Source organism: Malus domestica, chromosome 07, assembly GCF_042453785.1.
Source record: "Malus domestica chromosome 07, GDT2T_hap1".
Taxonomy (NCBI): Eukaryota; Viridiplantae; Streptophyta; class Magnoliopsida; order Rosales; family Rosaceae; genus Malus; species Malus domestica.
Genome location: NC_091667.1, coordinates 13,733,149 through 13,754,543, shown reverse-complemented (window position 1 = coordinate 13,754,543; position 21,395 = coordinate 13,733,149). Strand labels below are relative to the sequence as shown.

Sequence of the window (21,395 nt, the reverse complement as noted above, 5' to 3'; positions counted from 1 at the left end):
ATCTAGAAACTGAACCAAACCGAACCGAACCGAACCGAATTAATTAAATTAATTTTTTTATTTAATTATTTGTTTTGGGTATTATTTTCTAAACCCAATTTGTAAGTTAAAATGTGCTAAACTCAATGTGTTGCCAAACTTTAAGCTCAAAATATTTTTAAAAGGCCTATAAAAACTCTAAACCCTAACCTATTATTTCTCCTCCATATAAGGTTCCGGAACCAAAACTCCTCCTGAAGTACCTACATCCATCTCCATAGCACTGTCTACTTCTGCCCCAGCTTTCTTTTCCAAATACACTCTCATATAACATGTAATAGAATCCATAAACATTTATTTCGGGTAAATTACTTGAGAGTAATTTGTGATGGAAAAAAATCCAACACACACTAAATAAATCCACCCACACATTACTTTTACTAATCAAGTTGTCAACAAGCAGTTACAAGCAAACAACCTTGATCTTTGAAAAACATCATACAATTTAAATTTTCTAAGTCATTTGTATGATTTTTGTGTTGTGAGGTTGTTAGTTTGGACTTTGGAAGACTTGATTGATGATTTTAGTTCAACTTTAAATGTTTATTTTCATTGTTCTTTGATTCTAGTTAGAATGCTTATGTTATGATTGTGTTGGATATGTTAAAATTTCAATGTTTTTCATTTTTTGAAAAAAAAAAAACAAAAAACCGAAACCGAACCGAAAAAAAACCGAACCGAAAAAAACCGAAAAAAATGAACCGAACCGAAATTTCGGTTTGGTTTTGGTTTTGGCAAAAAACTGAACGATTTAAACCGAACCCACCCCTAATGATAATAATCTAAAGCTGTAACTTGAGGTTTTGGAGTGAAACTCAGAAGAGCTTTAATACTAGGTGATGAGTCCATATTATTTTATATACCTTACCCTAATCTTACTCATAGTTTATTGGTTACTTTGGTAGAATTTTGATACTTTGTTATGTATTTTCAATGTAGGAAATTCGACTTCCTCTTAAGCAAAAAATGATCAAACGGATGGATTTTGGAATGATTCCAATTGGAGGATGTCCATGATTCTTTCAAGATGATTATGACAAAATTCTAGATTTTTCCACCGAGCTGTTTGACCGTGGCGATGAAATAAAAGTCTAGTGCGTAGCTTTCCCAAATGGCATATTTTGAGGAAGATTATTTTTGAAGATTTGTATGGGACGTCTTCAGTTTTCAAAAGAGACATTTTGGGACCAAATCTGAGTTGATTTGGTTGGTCAAAAATGTGATTTTCTGAAAAGTCTGAATTTCAGTTTAAATAGGAAACCTTTTATTTCCTAGTTATCTTATTCTATGTGTTTCCTAGTTTTTAGAAGATCTTTTCTAGGTAGGATTTTATTGTGTAGTAGTATAAATAAGGCGATTTAGCCATTAGAAAAGAACGAATGCATCATTTTGGAGAACTTAGCTAGACTTTGATGATTTGTATTTCAAGATGTTTTCTATCTTTTTTCTATTTCAATAAAATTCCTTTTGTTTTATGGTTGTTCGTAACTAATCTCCGTTTGCTAGGGCAATGCCTTGAGCCTTAGCATGAATATGTAGTTTTTCTTTAATTGCTTATGAAGACAAGGGACCTAAACCAAGTGAGGTGCATCAATGATGAGGATGGAAAGGTTCTTGCTACCGAGAACTCATTATTTTCATAAGCTTTTCAATGAAGGACATGAAAGGGGTACTTCTTTGGGGGAGTGGTTGTATCTTTGAAAAAGATGAAGCACATAAAAGTAGTGGGTCCAGATGATATACCGATCGAAGTGTGGAAAGTCTTGGAAGAGACGGGTATCGCATGGCTCACAGACTTTGTCAATAGGATTTTGAAAACGAATAAGATGCCAAATGAGTGGTGAAAGAGCACTTTGGTGCCTATCTACAAGAATAAGGGCGACGTACAAAATTGTATAAACTATAAGGGTATTAATCTAATGAGTCATACAATGAAGCTTTGGGAGAGTCATTGAGCATATATTGAGGCAAAAGACACGAGTTTCAGACAACCAATTCGAGGTCATGTCAGGGCGCTCAACCATGGAGGCAATCTATCTCTTACAAAGATTGATGGAAAGATATAAAGATAGAAAAAAGGATTTACACATGGTCTTTATAGATTTGGAAAAAGAGTATGATAGGGTCCCAAGAGACATTTTATGGAGGATTTTAGAGAAGAAAAGAGTAGGAGTAGCATATATCCAAGTTATAAAGGATATGTATGATGGAGCAAAGACTGCCGTAAGAACTCATGAAGGACAAACCGAAAGCTTCCCCATAACTGTAGGGTTACATCAAGGCTTAGCCTTAAGTCTTTACCTTTTTGCATTGGTAATGGATGAGTTAACGGGACATATTCAAGATGATATTCCTTGGTGTATGCTTTTCGCAGACGATATAGTGTTGATAGATGAAATTTAGAAAAGGGTAAATGCGAAGCTTAACCTTTGGAAAGAAGTGTTGGAATCTAAAGGTCTAAGCCTAAGCCAATCAAAGATAGAATATATGGAGTGCAAGTTCAGTGCAAATGGAGGCCCAAATGAGTTAGGGGTGAGGATCAGAGATCAGGAAGTACCAAAGAGTGACTGCTTTCGCTACCTAGGATCTATCTTGCAAAAGAACGGAGAATTAGATGGAAACCTCAACCATAGAGTACAAGTTGGATGGATGAAGTGGAAGAGTGTATCCGGCGTGTTATGTGACCGCTGTATGCCACTAAAGCTCAAGGGAAAATTTTATAGGACGACAATAAGGCCAGCGATGCTGTATGGCAAGGAATGTTGGACGGTGAAGTATCAACATGTACATAAAATGGGTGTAGCGGAGATGAGGATGCTTCGTTGGATGTGTGGGCACACGAGAAATGATAAGATTAGGAATAAGGATATCCGAGGTAAAGTAGGAGTAGCCGAAATTGAAGGAAAGATGAGAGAAAATCAGTTACGGTGATTTGGACATGTGCAAAAAAGGCCTACTGACGCTCCGGTTAGAAGATGCGACCACGGGACAGAGGTCCAAGGCCGAAGGGTAGAGGAAAGACCTAGGAAAACTTTGGAAGAGACTCTAAGAAAAGGCTTAGAGTACTTGGATTTAACGGAGGACATAACACAAAACTGAGCGCAATGACGTTCTAGGATTCATATAGCTGACCCCACTTAGTGGAAAAAGACTTTGTTGTTGTTGTTTGCTTTGAATTACTAATCACTGTGTTTAAACTGTCTCTATATCTTAATGCTTAGCTACCATTAGGATGTTTAGATAAGTAATCGGATGCAATTCGGTCGGAATGCCACCGGAGGATTGAGTATTGCTTCTTGTGATTGATAGTTGTAAGTTCACCTAAGGTGAATGCCATGTCTTAGGAGTTGCATGGTTTTCAAAGGGTTTTCACAAAGCGTAATGAGTCATGGATGTTTATATTTGATTTGAATGCAACAAACAGATTGTATGTTTGATATACGTTCTAACTTGAATGCCACAAGTACAATATGCATAAGGAAAACCTAACGTTCAAAGTTGCATGTGTAATTCATAAATAATTGGTAAAACTACATAAGATTGTTCAGGTGATGGCGGAACTCTAGTGTCCTTTTATCATTATTTTCTAAGATTGTTCCCTTTTCAAATTGGTTTCTTTAATTGTTTTTATTTAATTATTAATTAAATTCGTTTTTAATATTTTAGGTCATAAAATCAACATCTTCCAAACTTTGTTTTCAAATAATTAATTAAGATTTGGTATTTACATAAATTATTCATTCAATTCTTGCGGAAAACGACATTACTTGAGCCGTTTATACTACAACTACCTTGTTCTCTTGCAAGTATTTTTAAGTATTTTTATCCCTACTTTTGCATGTGGTAAACAACCCTATCACTAGATATTATTGTGTATGAATGTGATACTTGATCTTACTATACACTGCGAATAATTAAGAGATGCTGAGCCTTTTTTTTAACTGTTATTTGTCTTCAAATACTTAAATGTTGACTCTTTTGTATATATTGGTGGAAATGCAGAGATGGGTGCTCTTTGCTGCTGTCCTTACGGTGAGGAATTCGAAGAATATGCGCTTCCGAGCAATTCATTATAGGTATTGCTTATTCCTGAGATACTTTTTCCAGCAGTTATTCACTGGGGTAGGTATAAAAGCCATGATGATCTCAATAATTTGTCGGATCTTCCATTTAGGAACTCTCCTAGGAAATTTACGCAGTTTTCTATTATCGGATGCATGTGGTTATATCAATGTTTTAGATTTATTGTCTGAAAAAGGAAAGGATAGTGGACCATAAATTGGCATGTCACTTGGAAGCTGAGGAGCCTGATGCACCTAAAACAAATCCGTCTACATTACTTCTAAAAAATTGTAGTGTTAATGATGGCTACAAAGTAAACTGTTCGAAAGCATCTATCACTTTTAATTTTGGGACAACATACTTTTGCATGTGGTAAACAACCCTATCATTAGATATTATTGTGTATGAATGTGATACTTGATCTTACTATACACTGCGAATAATTAATAAGAGATGGTGAGCCTTTTTTTTAACTGTTATTTGTCTTCAGATACTCAAATGTTGACTCTTTTGTATATATTGGTAGAAATGCAGAGATGGGTGCTCTTTGCTGCTGTTCTTACGGTGAGGAATTCGAAGAATATGCGCTTCCGAGCAATTCATTATAGGTATTACTTATTCCTGAGATACTTTTTCCAGCAGCTATTCACTGGGGTAGGTATAAAAGCCATGATCATCTCAATAATTTGTCGGTTCTTCCGTTTAGGAACTCTCCTAGGAAATTTACGCAGTTTTCTATTATCGGATGCATTTGGTTATATCAATGTTTTAGATTTATTGTCTGAAAAAAGAAAGGGTAGTGGACTATAAATTGGCATGTCACTTGGAAACTGAGGAGCCTGATGCAACTAAAACAAATCCGTCTACATTACTTCTGAAAAATTGTAGTGTTAATGATGGCTACAGAGTAAACTGTTCGAAAGCATCTATCACTTTTAATTTTGGGACAACATACTTTTGTATGTGGTAAACAACCCTATCACTAGATATTATTGTGTATGAATGTGATACTTGATCTTACTATACATTGCGAATAATTAATAAGAGATGGTGAGCCTTTTTTTTAACTGTTATTTGTCTTCAGATACTCAAATGTTGACTCTTTTGTATATATTGGTAGAAATGCAGAGATGGGTGCTCTTTGCTGCTGTCCTTACGGTGAGGAATTCGAAGAATATGTGCTTTCGAGCAATTCATTATAGGTATTGCTATTCCTGAGATACTTTTTCCAGCAGCTATTCACTGGGGTAGGTATAAAAGCCATGATCATCTCAATAATTTGTCGGTTTTTCCGTTTAGGAACTCTCCTAGGAAATTTACGCAGTTTTCTATTATCGGATGCATTTGGTTATATCAATGTTTTAGATTTATTGTCTGAAAAAAGAAAGGGTAGTGGACCATAAATTGGCATGTCACTTGGAAATTGAAGAGCTTGATGCAACTAAAACAAATCCGTCTACATTACTTCTAAAAAATTGTAGTGTTAATGATGGCTACAAAGTAAACTGTTCGAAAGCATCTATCACTTTTAATTTTGGGACAACATACTTGAATAGAAAAAGATTTTCAAAGTTATTTTTAAATGAAAATGTTCTTTCCAAAATGCTTAGCTTTTATGAAGGTAATCCCAATAAGATCCATGGGTTTGATTCACTTTAATTTTCATAATTCTTATTTGTTCGCATTTCCTCATGTTCATGCAGTACTGTGCACCTTTCCAAAGGCTTGATGGACGACCACCTTCGTTACCTATTCAAATGGCCACTTTGGCATCACCAAGAGTAGGCACAACGCTACATAATAATCCCTTGAATGATACTCAGCTCTCATTTCCAAGCCAACCCTCTTCAATGCTGATTAGAGATACTCACGTTTACAGCGTGATGGCATGGTTTCTAGGCGTGAGAAGTCAATGACTCATTTGTAAGAAGATAATGCAACAACTGAGAAGATGCAGTTCTGGCACCAAATCCCTAGGTTTTGGGAAGAAATGGAAGGCAGATGATACTGAAAAAGATTGTAAGTTATGCTTGATCACTAAGTACATTAGCAACTTTAGTGATTGGTCTGAGCTCACCTTATATATAAGAAGACATGCTGAAATAATGATAAGAATATGGTAATTCACAAATGATTAGGATTGTGTGAATGTTAGTTTAAAATGAAGTTTCTGTGTTAGAATTAAAAGAAGTATGCATGGTGGATTTTTATAGGTGTCATGAAATTTGTATACTGGTTTTTTTTTTTTTTTTAATTTTTTTTTATTATTATTATTTTATGGGAATTAAGTCCAAATTGTTAAGGATACTGAAGGACCACCTACTAATCATGAACACAATGTATCAGATTAATACCTAGATATTTAGCTTAGTTGTTAAGTTTTGGTTTGTTAGAGTTTGTTGTATTAGAATGCTTAGTCAGCATTAGTGAGTATTTATGTATAACATACACTTTGTACTGGAGAATGAATTAATGAGAATTATTCTTCAACAAACTCAATCTTTCTCTAGATTTTTTCTATGTCTAAACTCTCTCTAGAATCTTGTTTTCTTTACAGATCTTTAATCTTCAACATGGTATCCTTCGCCACTGTCTAACGACTTCTATCCTTTGCTTCCGTTTGTGTGCATTTTCTTACTTCCCAAACAGATCTTTCTTTTTTTTTTCCGAAAATTGTTTGCTGCTTTCATGGTGACTTCCTCTGATTCACCTTCTTTTGGCCATAATTCTCATAGCGAGGTGTCTAATCTGCTTCACCCTTCAATTGCATCGATTACGGTTCAGAATGTTGCTGGAATGATTTTGATTAAACTCAATCGCTAGAATTAGATTACCTGGCGTAGTTTGTTCCTTTCTGTTCTGAAACGATTTAAGCTTCTAGGTTTCGTCAATGGCGACGATCTATGTCCACCGGAATTTGTTTGTGATTCTTCTGGATCTCAAATTCTCAACCCTGCTTATGACTTTTGGTGTGAACGTGACCAGATTCTGACGATTTGGATTAACTCTACCCTTGCTGAGGATCTTCTTCCATTGACAATTGGGATGGCGGCTTCGCGATCTCTTTGGCAATCTCTTGAGCGTCGTTTTGCTGGTGCTTCATGCACTGATGTTCATAGTCTTCGCTTCAAGATCCAGACTATTCAGAAAGGTGACTCTTTGTTGACCGACTATTTCAACTCCATCAAAGAAATCTCTGATAAATTGGTCGCTGCTGGTGAGCCGATCTCTGAGAATGATCTTGTAGCTTATATTCTTTCTGGCATGCTTGATGAGTATGAATCATTTGTTGATTCCATTGAGACGCAATCTGAAGATGTGACTACTGATGAACTTCACGGGCTTTTCCTTAGTAAAGAAATCTCGCTCCAGAAACGTAAAACTCGATCCTCTTCTTCCTCCTCAGCACATTTTCATGCTTATACAACACAACAACATTCTTCTGGTTCCAATTCTTTTCGAGGAAATTCTAGAGGAAAGTTTCAGAATCGGAATCGTTCTCATCAGACTCGTAATTTTAGTGTTAATCGTAATTTTGGTGGTGTTCTTGGCTCTGCTCCGAATCAGAAATGATCTTTATCCTCTGGTTTTATTCCTAATTACTATCAAGCGGGCTCATCATCCTTTTTCTCTGGACGTTCTCTTCCTTGTTAGTTATGTAATCAGTATGGTCATGGTGCCTTTTGTTGTGGTCGTCTTTCTCAATTTGCCTCTCAGCAATCTCCAGGCTTCACCAACACTCATGTAGGTATGTCTGCCATGACCGTTTCCCATTCTCCAACCTACTGGCTTACTGATAGTGGTGCTCCACATCATGTGACTTCCGATCCGGCCTCTCTCAACTCAGTAATTCCATATACTGGCACTGAACAACTAGTTATTGGTGATGGTAAAGGTCTCTGCATTTCTCACATTGGATCTGCCCTTATTCGAACTATTAATGTTGTGTTTAAACTAAATAATGTCCTTTTAGTTCCTAAAGCATCTCATAACTTGCTCTCCGTATATCGATTTGTTCATGACAATTGGTGTTATCTGACATTTGATCCGTTTGGATTCTATGTCCGTTTGGATTCTATGTCAAGGACCTACGTACTGGGAGGATGCTTTTTTAGGGCCCTAGTGAAGGAGGCCTCTATCCTTTTTATTGGAATGCATCTAATGGCATATCTGGGGTTGTTGTTTCTCCTCATGCTCTTATGATAGCTCAAGCTGACATTAATATATGGCACAGAAGGCTTGGACATCCTTCTAGTGTTGTTTTTAAATAAGATTGTTAATAAAAGTCAACTGCATGTTGCTGGTTCAGTACATAAACAATCTTTTTGTTCTGATTGTCAATTTGGGAAAGCTTCTAGGCTTCCATTTTCTGTTGTACCATGAACCTCTACTAGGCCATTTCATATCATTCATGCTGATGTATAGGGTCTTTCTCCCACTCCTTCATGTACTGGCTATAAATACTATCTTGTTCTGGTTGATGATTTCACCAAATATAGTTGGTCTATCCTTTGCACTTCAAGTTTGATGTTTGTTCTGTCCTTAAAACATTTGTTTTGAAAGTTCAGAATTGGTTTGATAGTAAGATTCAGTGCTTGAGATCTAATTCAGGGGGTGAGTTTCTCAATTCTGTTTTACAAGGTTTTCTTAATGCTCATGGCATTATACACCAGTTGAGCTGTCCTCACACTCCACAGCAGAATGGTTGTGCAGAAAGGAAACACAGGCATATTGTTGAAATGGGTAGGACTCTGTTATCTCATAGTGGTTTTCCTTCCAAGTTTTGGGTAGAAGCTTTTCAAACTTCTGTGTATCTCATCAATAGACTACCTTCTCAGTTTTCCTCTTGTCCCTGGGAGTTATTGTTCAAGGTTGCACCTAAGTATCATACCTTGAAGACCTTTGGTTGTGCCTGTTACCCTTGGTTGCAACCTTATAGTTCTCACAAACTGGACACAAAGAGCAAGCTCTGTGTATTTTTGGGGTACAGTTTGAATCACAGTGGATACCGATGTCTAGATCCAGTTACCAACAAGCTGTACATTTCCCGACATGCTGTCTTTGATGAAACTTCCTTCCCTTTTAAGCAACTCCCTGCTTCACCTACTACTTCTTCTTTGTCATCTCTTACACCATCAGCTTCTCCCTTTTCCTTTACCATACCAGTTCTTACTTCAACAAATTTACCACCTGCCTCTCCCACTCCCTCTTCTTCTCCATAACCTACAGAACCTGCATCCATTGATCCACCTCCAGAATCTGCATCCATTGATCAAACTACAGAATCTTCTATTCCCGTTAATACACATCCCATGGTTACAAGGGCTAAGGCTGGAATACACAAGCCTAAAGTATTCACTGCAACTAAACATCCTCTTCCTACAACGGTTGATTCCCTTACTGTTATTCCTCCTACTCCAACCACCTACCTACAAGCTTCTAAGAATGCAAACTGGTTGGCAGCAATGCAGGCTGAGTATCAAGCTCTCCAGTCCACCGGTACTTAGGTTCTAGTTCCTTATAATCCTCAATATAATTTGGTAGGCTGTAAATGGGTGTTCAAAGTCAAACACAAAGTTGATGGTTCTATAGAGCACTACAAAGCTCGGCTTGTGGCCAAGGGGTTTCATCAATAAGAAGGGCTTGATTTCTCTGAGAATTTTAGTCTCGTAGCTAAGCCTACTACAATTCGCATTTTCATCTCTATTGCAGTTACATATGGTTGGTTTATTCACTAGTTGGATGTGAGTAATGCCTTCCTTCATGGTTCCCTAAAAAAGGAAGTCTACATGGTGCAACCTCCTGGTTTTATTGATCCAACCAACCCTCATCATGTTTCTAAACTGCAAATATCACTCTATGGTCTCAAACAGGCACCCCGAGCCTGGTATGAAGCATTTTATGGTGCTATTCTCTCATTGGGATTTACTCTTTCCTCATCTGATACTAGTCTTTTTATCAAGAAAGACTCTACTATTACTTTTATACTGGTTTATGTGGATGATATTATCATCACTGGGAGTTCTACTATTGTTTGTCAATCCATCATTTCAAAGTTGCAATCTTTGTTTCCTGTCAAAGATTTGGGGGATATCCATTATTTCCTAGGCATTGAGGTTCACAGATCCTCTACCAGTCTTTTTATTCATCAATCCAAATATGCCTTGGACTTGTTTAAGAAGACAGATATGCTTGGTGTCAAACCTTGTTCTACTCCAGTGAGTTCCGCCAAGTTGGATCATTCTGGCACTATTCTTTCCAATCTTACACTTTATAGATCAATTGTTGGTGCTCTTCAGTACTTGACCTAGACTCGCCCGGCTTTTGCAGTGAATCAGGTGTGTCAGCACATGCATGCTTCTAGAACTATTCATTTACAGGCTGTCAAGAGGATCTTACGTTATCTCAAGGGTACTATTGACTCAGGTTTATGGTTTAAACCAGGCAAACAGTTTCTCACAGCTTGGTCTGATGCTGATTGGGCCGGTTGTCCATTTGATAGACGATCTACTAGTGGCTATTTTGTTTTCCTGGGTCCAAATCTGATTTCTTGGAGTGCCAAGAAACAAACTACTGTGGCATGATCATCCACTGAAGTAGAGTATCGGTCTTTAGCCAATACTACTGCTGAGATCACTTGGGTGTGTAAAATTTTGCAAGACATCTCTTTTCCTCTTCTTCGAACTCCTGTGATTTGTTGTGATAATCAAAGTGCTATTGCATTAGCTAAGAACCCAGTTTTTCATGCTCGAACAAAGCATGTCGAGATTGATTACCATTACATTCGAGAAAAGGTTCTTCAAGGTCATATCAGCATTCATCATGTTCCTACTCTCTTCCAGATTGCTGATATTTTCACTAAGTCCTTATCTGCAAATCGTTTTGCTACTCTCAGTCACAAGCTTTTAGTTTGTTCTCCTCCCTTCAGCTTGAGGGGGTGTGTTAAGGATATTGAAGGACCACCTACTAATCATGAACACAATGTATCAGATTAATACCTAGATACTTAGCTTAGTTGTTAAGTTTTGGTTTGTTAGAGTTTGTTGTATTAGAATGCTTAGTCAGCATTAGTGAGTATTTATGTATAACATACACCTTGTACTGGAGAATGAATTAATGAGAATTATTCTTCAACAAACTCAATCTCTCTCTAGATTCTTTCTCTGTCTAAACTCTCTCTAGAATCTTGTTTTCTTTACAAATCTTTAATCTTCAACACAAATTTGATAGGGTAATATAAATTACAAGAAGAAGAGGAAGACTGAGCACCGATCATGGCCTTCTCTTCCTGCCTCTTCCAAATCCAGACATGGTAATTACTCATTTCTCATTTCTCATTCAACTCCTATTTTTTTTCTTTTTTTTCATTTTAAATTTTCTTAAAATTTATCAATTAGCAAATGGCATAGTTTGTGATATACTGTAATATGATTTGAGTGATTATTATTAATTTTAATATTTCATGATCAGAGAGATGATGAATATGCGAAAAGCTTTGCGAGTTTTAGCTTTGAATAAATGAAAGCTAGGGATTCATGGATTTTTTTATATTTTTCTTTGTAATGTTTTAGCTATGTGGCGTTGGAGTCATTCCTCAACAGGAGCGTGTTATTTTGGTCTATTAACAAAGGAAGCGAGTTGCTCTGTGCTAAAGGAGGATGGTGAGTCGAAATTCTTGGCCCTATTTTATGGTTATGAGAAAAACCATAATGAAAATTAATATGGCATTCATATATGTAATCCTCATTTTATCAATACTTAAATATATCCAGTTGAGCATGATCAGTTTCACAATTATCTCAGTAGTAACCGCATCATAACAATTCCTTCCTATAAGGAACTCTCATGCCAACTGATAGTTTGTTCAGAAGTTTCCCTTATTTTAACACTTACAATATTTATGATCCATTTGACATTCCTACAACAATGCGCGGGCTTAATGTGTTGCATATCAATTGTTCCTGCTATATGGCTCAACAAATGAGACAAATACATGATGGTGTACCTGTATATTTGTCTAATCTGTCTTTTATTATTGTAAGCAATGTGTTGCTATTGTATTAAAATAGTACATCTACTATTTGGATAATATGTAACAGAACAAAATTATGTTACAAATCTGGGCTGACAACACGATACAAAAATCTTACCTTAAATGTCTCAAAGTCACTTCAATTATTTACCCTACTCAACTTAAATTTAGTTCCCTTTTTTTCTCAAATATGTTTTATGGCATGATTGTTTGATCTTTTACTGAATAGTTGTTAAGAAATGGTGATTAAAACGCGGCTCATATTTTTTGCAATTTTTTTGTTATGCAGAAATATGCGTCGTATGATAGGCGAGAATTCTTCTTCATTGTGAGCATTTAGGTAAATCCTGTCTTTCAATATTTTTCTATTATTCTGTGCATTGTTCTTTCTTGGGTTTTCTGTGAGATTTATTGGAATGGTGGTTGTTTAGTGGTTTTCTAGGTTGCTGATAAAAGAATTTTTGGGTAACGTGGTGGTTTAGGGGATAGCTATAGTCTTTGACGGATTTCAAATCAAGACAATATTTTAGTTTAAACTATCAGTAACTGAAGGCAGAGGAAAATTTAGATTTTTGCCTTCTTTTTCTCGCCCGGTCTCAGAAAAGCATGTAATAGAGACACCACTTTTTTATAATTTTTAGAAGTATTTGGTGGTCGGCTGGACGATCCTATTAGCTTATCCATTGGAGGTTGTTTGGATTCATATTTCTACTTTTTCTTAAATATGTCTATTAATCATAAAGATGCTTCTGAAGAATGATAAGTAACGATTTCCAAAATTTTATTGTAATGTTTTTTTAATGTTGTCAAAGAGCTAAAATTGAAAGATGGGTTCTTTTTTAGTTCTGTCTTTTTGTTTTTGTTTTTGGTTTGCTCTTCTGGTTGAAAAAGGATGAACATTCTTTTTTATTTTCTCGCTCATTTCATTTTCTATTTCAATAAAATCTCATACTCATGAATATCATCAAGGCGGATAGCATGAAATGTTAATGCATTTTCCTCTGCCAGTTTATCAATTTGAATTCCACTTTATTTGTGGTTTGTTAATTGAAATATGCACCGAATTCATTATTTTGAGTATGTTCTTACTTGGCATTTGTAAGCTTTTGATTACTTATGAAAGGTTATATATTTTATGTGAGTTTATAAACTTATAACATGGAATTAGTTTCTTGTCAGTTGGGTTAAAATGATATTGATTGTGGTGTTATAAAGCTTCTTTTTAAAGTTAGGTTAAAATTGTGAGTGAGGAAAAGAAGAGAAAAGAAAATTGTGAGTGACGAATAGGTGCCTGCCCTGCAAGACACATATTTTGCCATCTTAACTACAAGGGCAAATGTGTGAACTGCATGTTGCTTCTGTTTCTTCTGTTTCTTTAGTTTCTTATGGAAGCACAACTTTTTTGGCAACCATGTCTTTGTGATCAAGAACGTTCAATTTCTTCCTACTAATTGTGCAATGTCTTTACATGTCAGCTCAGTTGAATGTATATAAAAGCCAAGATGCTTATCTTATCGACCTCATTCACTCATGTGTCCTTCTATTCATTCATGACTGTGTTGAATTTATTCAGGTTAAATGTGTCTAATTCATGCAGTTATGCCTGAAACAGTTGGTTCCCACCGAAACGCACAAGCTTATTTTCTAGTTATTACTATAATATAGTTAGTGATTACATTATGGACATTCTATTACACTATCAAGGTAAATTATTATATACTTAGATGTGATGCATTACAAAACCAATGTTTATAAAAACACCATGTACGTCTTATTATGCAATATAGGCGTAGGTTATTACTAGGGAACGTCATAAAATTAAACAACATCGTAATTCACTCGTCCTTAACTTATAACAATACAATGTGACTATAAACATGAAATTTCCTATAACGAATAGCAAATGAACATGTGTACAAAATAAAATTCATATTAAATGAATGTTTAGGGTTACAATCTCTGTGGTTTATTCTCTTTAGGAAAATTTCTCTGATCTTGAGATTTGATCCAACAGTTGTAAGAACCTGATCTTGAATCGGGACGAGATTTCTTCAAGGGTCGTCGATGCTTGATATTAAACGAAACAAGAGTGATTTCACATTGTGGGTGGTCATCGTCTTTAATATGGATGAATTGGCACGTATGTTTGTTATGCTTGTTGATTCTCCATGAACTTGATAAAGAACAAGAGTGTTTGGGTGTTTGGTGTTTGCTTTGGCTATAGAGCTTTCTACTTTTCTCCAAAAGTTTGGACATAATTTGTTTCTTTGAAATTGAATCTGATTCACAGGTGGTGAACACTTGATCTTGAATTGGGATTGCGATTTCTTCAAGGGTCATCGAAACTATCTGAACAAATTTGGACCACGAGTAGTGTCACGTTGAAGATGATTTTTGGCTTTCATGGTGGATGAACTGGCACGTGTTCTTGTTGACTCTCAACGAGCGTGATGAAGAGTGCAGAGAGTTTTTAAGTCTTCTGTATTTTTTGTGTGTCTGAGCCTTCTTCTTTGTCTTGGAGACTCGTATTTATAGGCTTCTATATGATTCTTTGCATTGAATCAATTCATTTTCTAGGTCTTGATTTATGTAATTTGTCTACATAAATTGTCTGACTAAAGCTTGATTTAAACTTGATTTGGTATTAGTTTGACATAATTTACGCTTTATTTAAGGGGAACTTTAACGAAAGGCTCCCGGTACTATTCACTTTAACGAAAAACCATATTTTTATACTAAAAAGTCAATCCTGGTACTATTCACTTTACCCTTTATTTTGTTCTTATCGTTAAAATTCAAAGTTTTCAAGCTATTTTCATTAGTTTTCATTTATTTAAATCAAGGTCCATTGAAAGGTAATTTTCCCAGAAGGTGCTGTCCAATTCCATCAGACTTGATTTGGATGTAAGCAAGGATGATGTAATTTGAACTTTATTTGGTACTAATTTGAGCCGAATCAATTAAGTTAATTGACATGATTTATGTTTTGATTTAAATCAAAGTCAATTAAAGGGTAATTCCTCAATTGCTTCCACCATCAATTTAATTTGGTTTTTTTTTTTTTTTTTTTTTTTTTGCATTTCCTAGAGGTCGACACGTTTTACTTTCGATGACTTGTTCGATTTTGGTGAGTCACATACCATGTGTGCAATTTGTGAGACCATGACGCGCGCCTGGAAGTCAAAACTTAATTTGTCGATTAGTATTTATTTCACAATTTACATGTTTACAAATACCTCAACTTCAAAGTGTGTCGTAAACAACTGTTTGTAGTGTGTAGGAGGTGTGACTTGAAAACCCGTTGGGCGAATGTATTTTTTTGCTTCACTATGTCGAATGTTGATGCCAATCTTGAACCAATCAGTGCATTTTTTTTTCTTTTCTGAAGCCAATTGGAGCATTAGACGATAGCTACTCCAATCTCGTCTCATATGGCAAGAAATCCCATATTTTCTTAAACAGACCGTTCAATCCAATCTACAAGTTTGACTGATGCAGGGAGTCCCAACCAAATCAACCTGGATGAACTCCTAATCTTGTATGTTATTGGAACTCCACAATTTTTGCTGTTGTGGGATTGACTTGGTAAGTGAGTGTGCAACACTCCTTTATTTCTTCATTGGACACCATCCCCATCATTGTGATAAAAGATATTGTATTTTGTATCTTGAAAATGTTACAAGAAAAACCTCCATATATAACAATGCTGGAGTTCTAAACAATAAAAGGCAGCAGCTGCCCCAACTACACTCAACCATATGCAATAAAAGCTAGCCTATACAACACTAAGTGTCTATAAAATAGACCTCTTGACTTTGTGATCAAAGGCCTTATTTTGTTGGATCTTGTTTCCTGACCTTTGTGTCCACAACAGATAAACTTGCTAACTTTTCTCCATCATCCCCCCGCAAGCTCATGAGCGGGCAGCGAACGAGCTTGGATTTTAAGAAACAAAAACGATCAGCGGACAAACCCTTAGTGAAGATATCTGCGATCTGAAACTGAGTAGAGATATGACGAACATTCAACGAACTCGCCACAACAAGCTCATGTACAAAATGATAATCCACTGCAACATGTTTTGTTCGAGCATGGAACACAGGATTAGACGCCAATGCAATAGAGCTTGTATTATCACACCAAATGAAAGGAGTGGAAATAAGGATGCAAAGCTCCTGCAACAGCTGATGTAGCCATACAAGTTCAGTTGCCGTGATTGCTAATTGCCAATATTCAGATTCGGTACTTGACCGAGCAACTGTGCGTTGCTTTTTGGAACTCCAAGAAATCAAATTTGGACCAAAGTACACGCAAAAACCACCGGTAGAGCGTCTAGTGTCGGGATCTTCAGCATAATCCGTGTCAGAAAATCCAACCAAGTCAGTACCACCACGACGAAACAGAAGTCCTTCTTGAGGGGTGTCTTTTAAGTAACCAAGTATTCGCTTGATGGCAATCCAATGAACAGAGGTGGGCTTATGCATATGTTGACATACCTGATTCACTGCATATGTGATGTCAGGCCTCCTGATGGTTAAGCATTGTAAAGCCCCTACCACACTTCGATATGTAGTAGGATTATCCAATGAAACACCATCAATAGAGCGAGGTGGGGAGCCAGATTGAACTGGAGTAGCACAAGGCTTGGCATCCAACATATCTACACGCTTCAACAAATCAATAATATATTTGGTCTGCTTATGATGCAACCCATCATCACCACGAGTTGCTTCGAGGCCCAAGAAGAAATGAAGGGGTCCCAGATCTTTCATAGCAAAACTCTGACCAAGTGCATAATAAGTGAATCAACATAAGAAGACTGATTTCCTGTGATAAGAATGTCGTCAACATAGATCAGTAGAATCAAATACACTCCACGGTTATTGAAGATGAAGAGAGAGTGATCTGCTTGTGATGCCACAAACCCCAAATCAATAAGATATTCAGATAATCTATGAAACCAGGCCCTTGGAGCTTGTTTCAAGCCATTAAGGGACTTGCGCAAACGACAAACATGATGAGGATACTTGGGATCTTCAAAACCATGAGGTTGTTTCATGAATACTTCTTCAGAAAGATTCCCGTGCAAAAATGCATTTTGAACGTCAAGTTGTCGTATAGGCCAATCATGAGAGATGGCAAGGGCAAGAACAAGACGGATGGTGACATGCTTAACCACCGGACTGAATGTCTCGGTATAATCAACCCCCATCTGCTGATGAAATCCGTTTGCGACAAAACGAGCTTTGTCCCGCTCCACCATACCATCGGAGGTTCACTTTATGCGATATACCCACTTACAAGGAAGAACATGAGTAGCATATGAGGAGGGTACGAGACCCCACGTACCAGCATCTTTCAAGGCTTTAAACTCCAATGTCATTGCATCACGCCAATGAGATAGTTGATTAGCCTCTCGGAACGACGTGGGTTCATCATCAAGAGCCTGCAATGATGTTAATAGAGCATATTTTGGGTTTGGTTCTGGATTTAGAAGGAGTAAGCATGGGATGTGAATTAGGAACTGAAGAAATTGAAAAAGATGGAGGTCCATCAAGAGAAAGCGAACCATGAGAGTGATCTTGGGTAGGTTGAGAATGAAGTGGTGACGAAGTTGGAATTGTAGAACTTGAGGAAGGATGCAAGGGAGAGAGAGGTGCTGCACTAGAAGTAGACGTTAGATTATGAGAAATAGAAATATGAGAAGATGAAGGTACCTGAGTAGTTAGAGGCAAAGGAGAAGGCGTGATAACCACGGGAGAGGCTTCGAATGGCGAGACTGAGAAGGATTGTGTAGGGTTGTCGAAAGGAAAAGTGCCCTCATCAAAGACAACATGGCGTGACAAATAAACCCGTCCATTTGACATATCATAACAACGATAGCCCTGATGATTAAGGGAGTAACCTATAAAAACACATTGTTTTGAACGAAATTCCAACTTATTTTTATTAGAAGGTCGTAAATATGGAAAGCAAGAGCAACCAAAACACGAAAACTGAGATAAGAGGGCTTACGACCAAACAATTTTTCATAAGGTGAAACATAATTCAATTGACGTGCAGGTAGACGGTTAATTAAATAGATGGAAGTGTTGAAAGCATCTATCCAAAAGGAAGAAGGCATTTTAGCAGTAGCAAGCAAAGTAAGACCCATATCAACAATATGTCTTTGTTTCCTTTCAGCAGTACCATTTTGTTCCGGTGTATTAGGACAAGTTAATAGATGCTCAATTCCATTATTAGTTAAAAATTGTTAAAATTCATTACTCATGATTTCACCTCCCCTGTCAGTTTGCAAAGATTTTATCTTATAAATAGTATGAACAAATAGAAGGTTTTCAACAAGCAATTTGAATTTTTGAAAATAATAAAAAGCTTCATACTTAAATCGCATAGGATATATCCAGGTGTAACGGGAATAGTCATCAGAAATATTATAAAATATTTAGAACCCTTAACAGAGGCAATTGGTGAAGTCCATACATCACAATGAATCAATTGGAGACCAAAGAAAGCCACAATCTTGAAAGGAAACTTTGACGAACCCCCACGAAATGGATATAATCCATTCTCACTCTTGCCATGGAAAAGCGTCCTTCCCGTGGATAAAGCCTTCACAAAAAAAATCATTAGGAGTGAAAATGAAGTAACAATGATTATCACAACAAAATTGATGAACGCTGAGTAGATTGGCGGAAGCAGAGGGACAATGCAAAACAGAATGTAAAGGAAATGTAGACAAGGAACCGGAACCAATATGTTTAATTGGCAAACCTGCACCATTGCCAACAGCAACTTGATCATGACCGGTATATTCTGTCGAGAGATTAAAATTAGGTAAACCATTCGTGATATGCGACGATGAATAGGCTCTAGGTGCCCACTGTCGGGCATTCCCCATCCCCCGACAATACGTCTCCGGCTTCCAACCAAGAGTTTGATCCAAGGAGGCTGTAAGGATGTGAAATCCCACGTCCTTGGGGGATCCATGGACTCAATCAAAGTGTTGTGGGGAAGCTGGGAGGCCGACTCCTGAAAAATCGACTGTCTCTTCTCCACCATCGTGCCAGTGTTATATAACATGAAATATTAATAATAATATTGAAATAATAACTATGATACTTGAATGTGTAAGATAGTAATTAAAATTGAAGAATACTTACATGAAGGGACTCGACCCACTTATCCTTGGATCGAACATAAAAGTTTGCAAAGACGTCGATCTCCAGGAATTTTGAACCCCACCCCCCCCCCCCCCCAAGAAATAAAACAAGATAAGAAAAATGTTAGTACGAAAAAAAAATTAATATTACTGACATATTAAAATTTGAATATTAAAAGCTTTATTATTATATGCCCTCGTACCTCCATCCTATATGAGAAGGGCCTTGAACCCGAATGGTGGAGAAAAGTCTTCTTCTCCCGATTGATTTTGTTGGCTTTCGCCTTCTTTTGTTATACACAAAATAAACATATTAGTTGTAATTTAGATGACATATAAAAAAATTAATAAACATTAATAAGAAACATATAATACATTTAGACTTATTAAAATACGTACCACATAGGTGGGCTCCTGAAAATGACTGTAGAGCCATGCCCAATTTTCTTCCCGGTTCTCAAACTCCTTTGGGCAATCCTTCTCAAGAGCAACTTGCAAATCATCAAACATCTCAAAATGTTGGTGCAGGTCGCCGTTCCACTGGTTGTACCATTCAGGGAAGAGCTTGTTGACGTACGCCAACATATGGTCGTTGATGTTGTCGAAATTGTAGTTTGTCCCAATGTAACAAATATTTAAAAGAAATTAATTAAATACATTTATTAATATAAATATATAAACTTTAAAGGAAAAGCAATAAAAACTAAAAAGTCAGGATACTTATTGACAAATAATCACGCACCTTCTTCCTCACCTCGTATCGCCTTCCAAGACTTCCATTGCATAGGGCAATAAGTCCGAACGATGTGGCCAATGCGCTATGCTGCTCGCCGTTGGTGTAGCCCGATGCCCGTCGTCGTATCCGATCGTGATACATTCATTGGTCACCCGGGTGATCTTCACCGTCTTCAATTGGCGACAAGGACCCCGGGTTTTTTTTTTTTTGCTGAAAAAAATACTAAAAAAAAGTCAAACAAGCACTATAAGTTCTACTGAAATTTCGACAAAACCTCCCCTAAAGTTATAACATTTCCCAAACCTTTGACACTATAATGAATAATATATGATATCCAACAACAATCACAATAGTTGAAAAAGCCAAATTTGGACCAAACGCACAATTGTAGTATGCAACAATTTTGATTGAACTTACAATATGAATAACTAAGTTAACAAGGAAATAAAGGGAGTTTTTTAATTTTACATGGCTATGACCCTGAGGCATCAGTGGTAGATGCCGATGTCGTGTCGGGCATGCGGGGGCGACGGTGAGCACGCCTGGTGCTAACAGGTAGCACAACTGAAAATGTCGATGATGCCAGCGTCTGAGAGCCTAGGAGACCCGAGGACCAACCGAATCAACCAGATTAACTGTACTAGGGTCCATTTCCACCAAAGCAATGGCAGCTGAAGTAGGAGGCAGGGGAATCAAACGGGGTGCAGTGGTCACTGCCTTACAACTTCTAATAAGATGCGACATCTGCATAATTAGAAAAAAAAATTTAGTAAGTATACATAAACCCTATCACATGCCTATTTATGTGGCATATCACTCACACCAACCCCACTCATAACTAAATCAAGCAAATAAACCATATACTGTTAAACATTAACTAAATCCCTAAATCTGAAATCAAGCATAAAATCGGTTTTATCCTAATTTCGAATATCACAATCCTTAATGTTTTTGAGAAATGAATGGTATACAATTAAGTCACCAATACCATATATGCATGAACAAGATCAATAATTTCTCAACTCATAGAAATCTAATTCCTAAAATTTTCTAGAACCCTAATTCCTAAAATAAGCTTTTGTTTAATATAATTCACGACAGTTTTAGCAACATCATCACCGACATGCTCACTTGATGACCATCTTTTTTGTGCGACTAGTGATACCTAAACAAAATAAGCAAAATAAGATACAATTACAAAGTGGCAAAGCATCTCAGTAGCCATGGCTACCACTATGAACCCTAATTCCTAAATTTTCTAGAACCCTAATTCCTAAAATTACTAAATCCTAAAATTATGAATTCCTAACCTTAATTTGAAATTAAGAAATAATCCTACAATTACTATTTCCTAGAACCCTAAG

At 36.7% G+C, this 21,395-nt stretch overlaps 1 long non-coding RNA gene across 2 annotated transcripts; it reads left to right on the top strand.

The window, feature by feature from the left end:
- Window positions 1-6,525: 6,525 nt before the first annotated feature.
- LOC139197379 (uncharacterized) lies at window positions 6,526-14,802 on the top strand. Of its 2 annotated transcripts, XR_011582749.1 has the most exons (5): window positions 6,526-7,996; window positions 11,332-11,413; window positions 11,673-11,762; window positions 12,423-12,473; window positions 14,424-14,802. It is a non-coding gene; the product is annotated as an uncharacterized lncRNA (long non-coding RNA). The 2 variants fall into 2 exon arrangements; XR_011582748.1 differs by having other exon boundaries at window positions 6,526-11,413.
- Window positions 14,803-21,395: the final 6,593 nt, after the last annotated feature.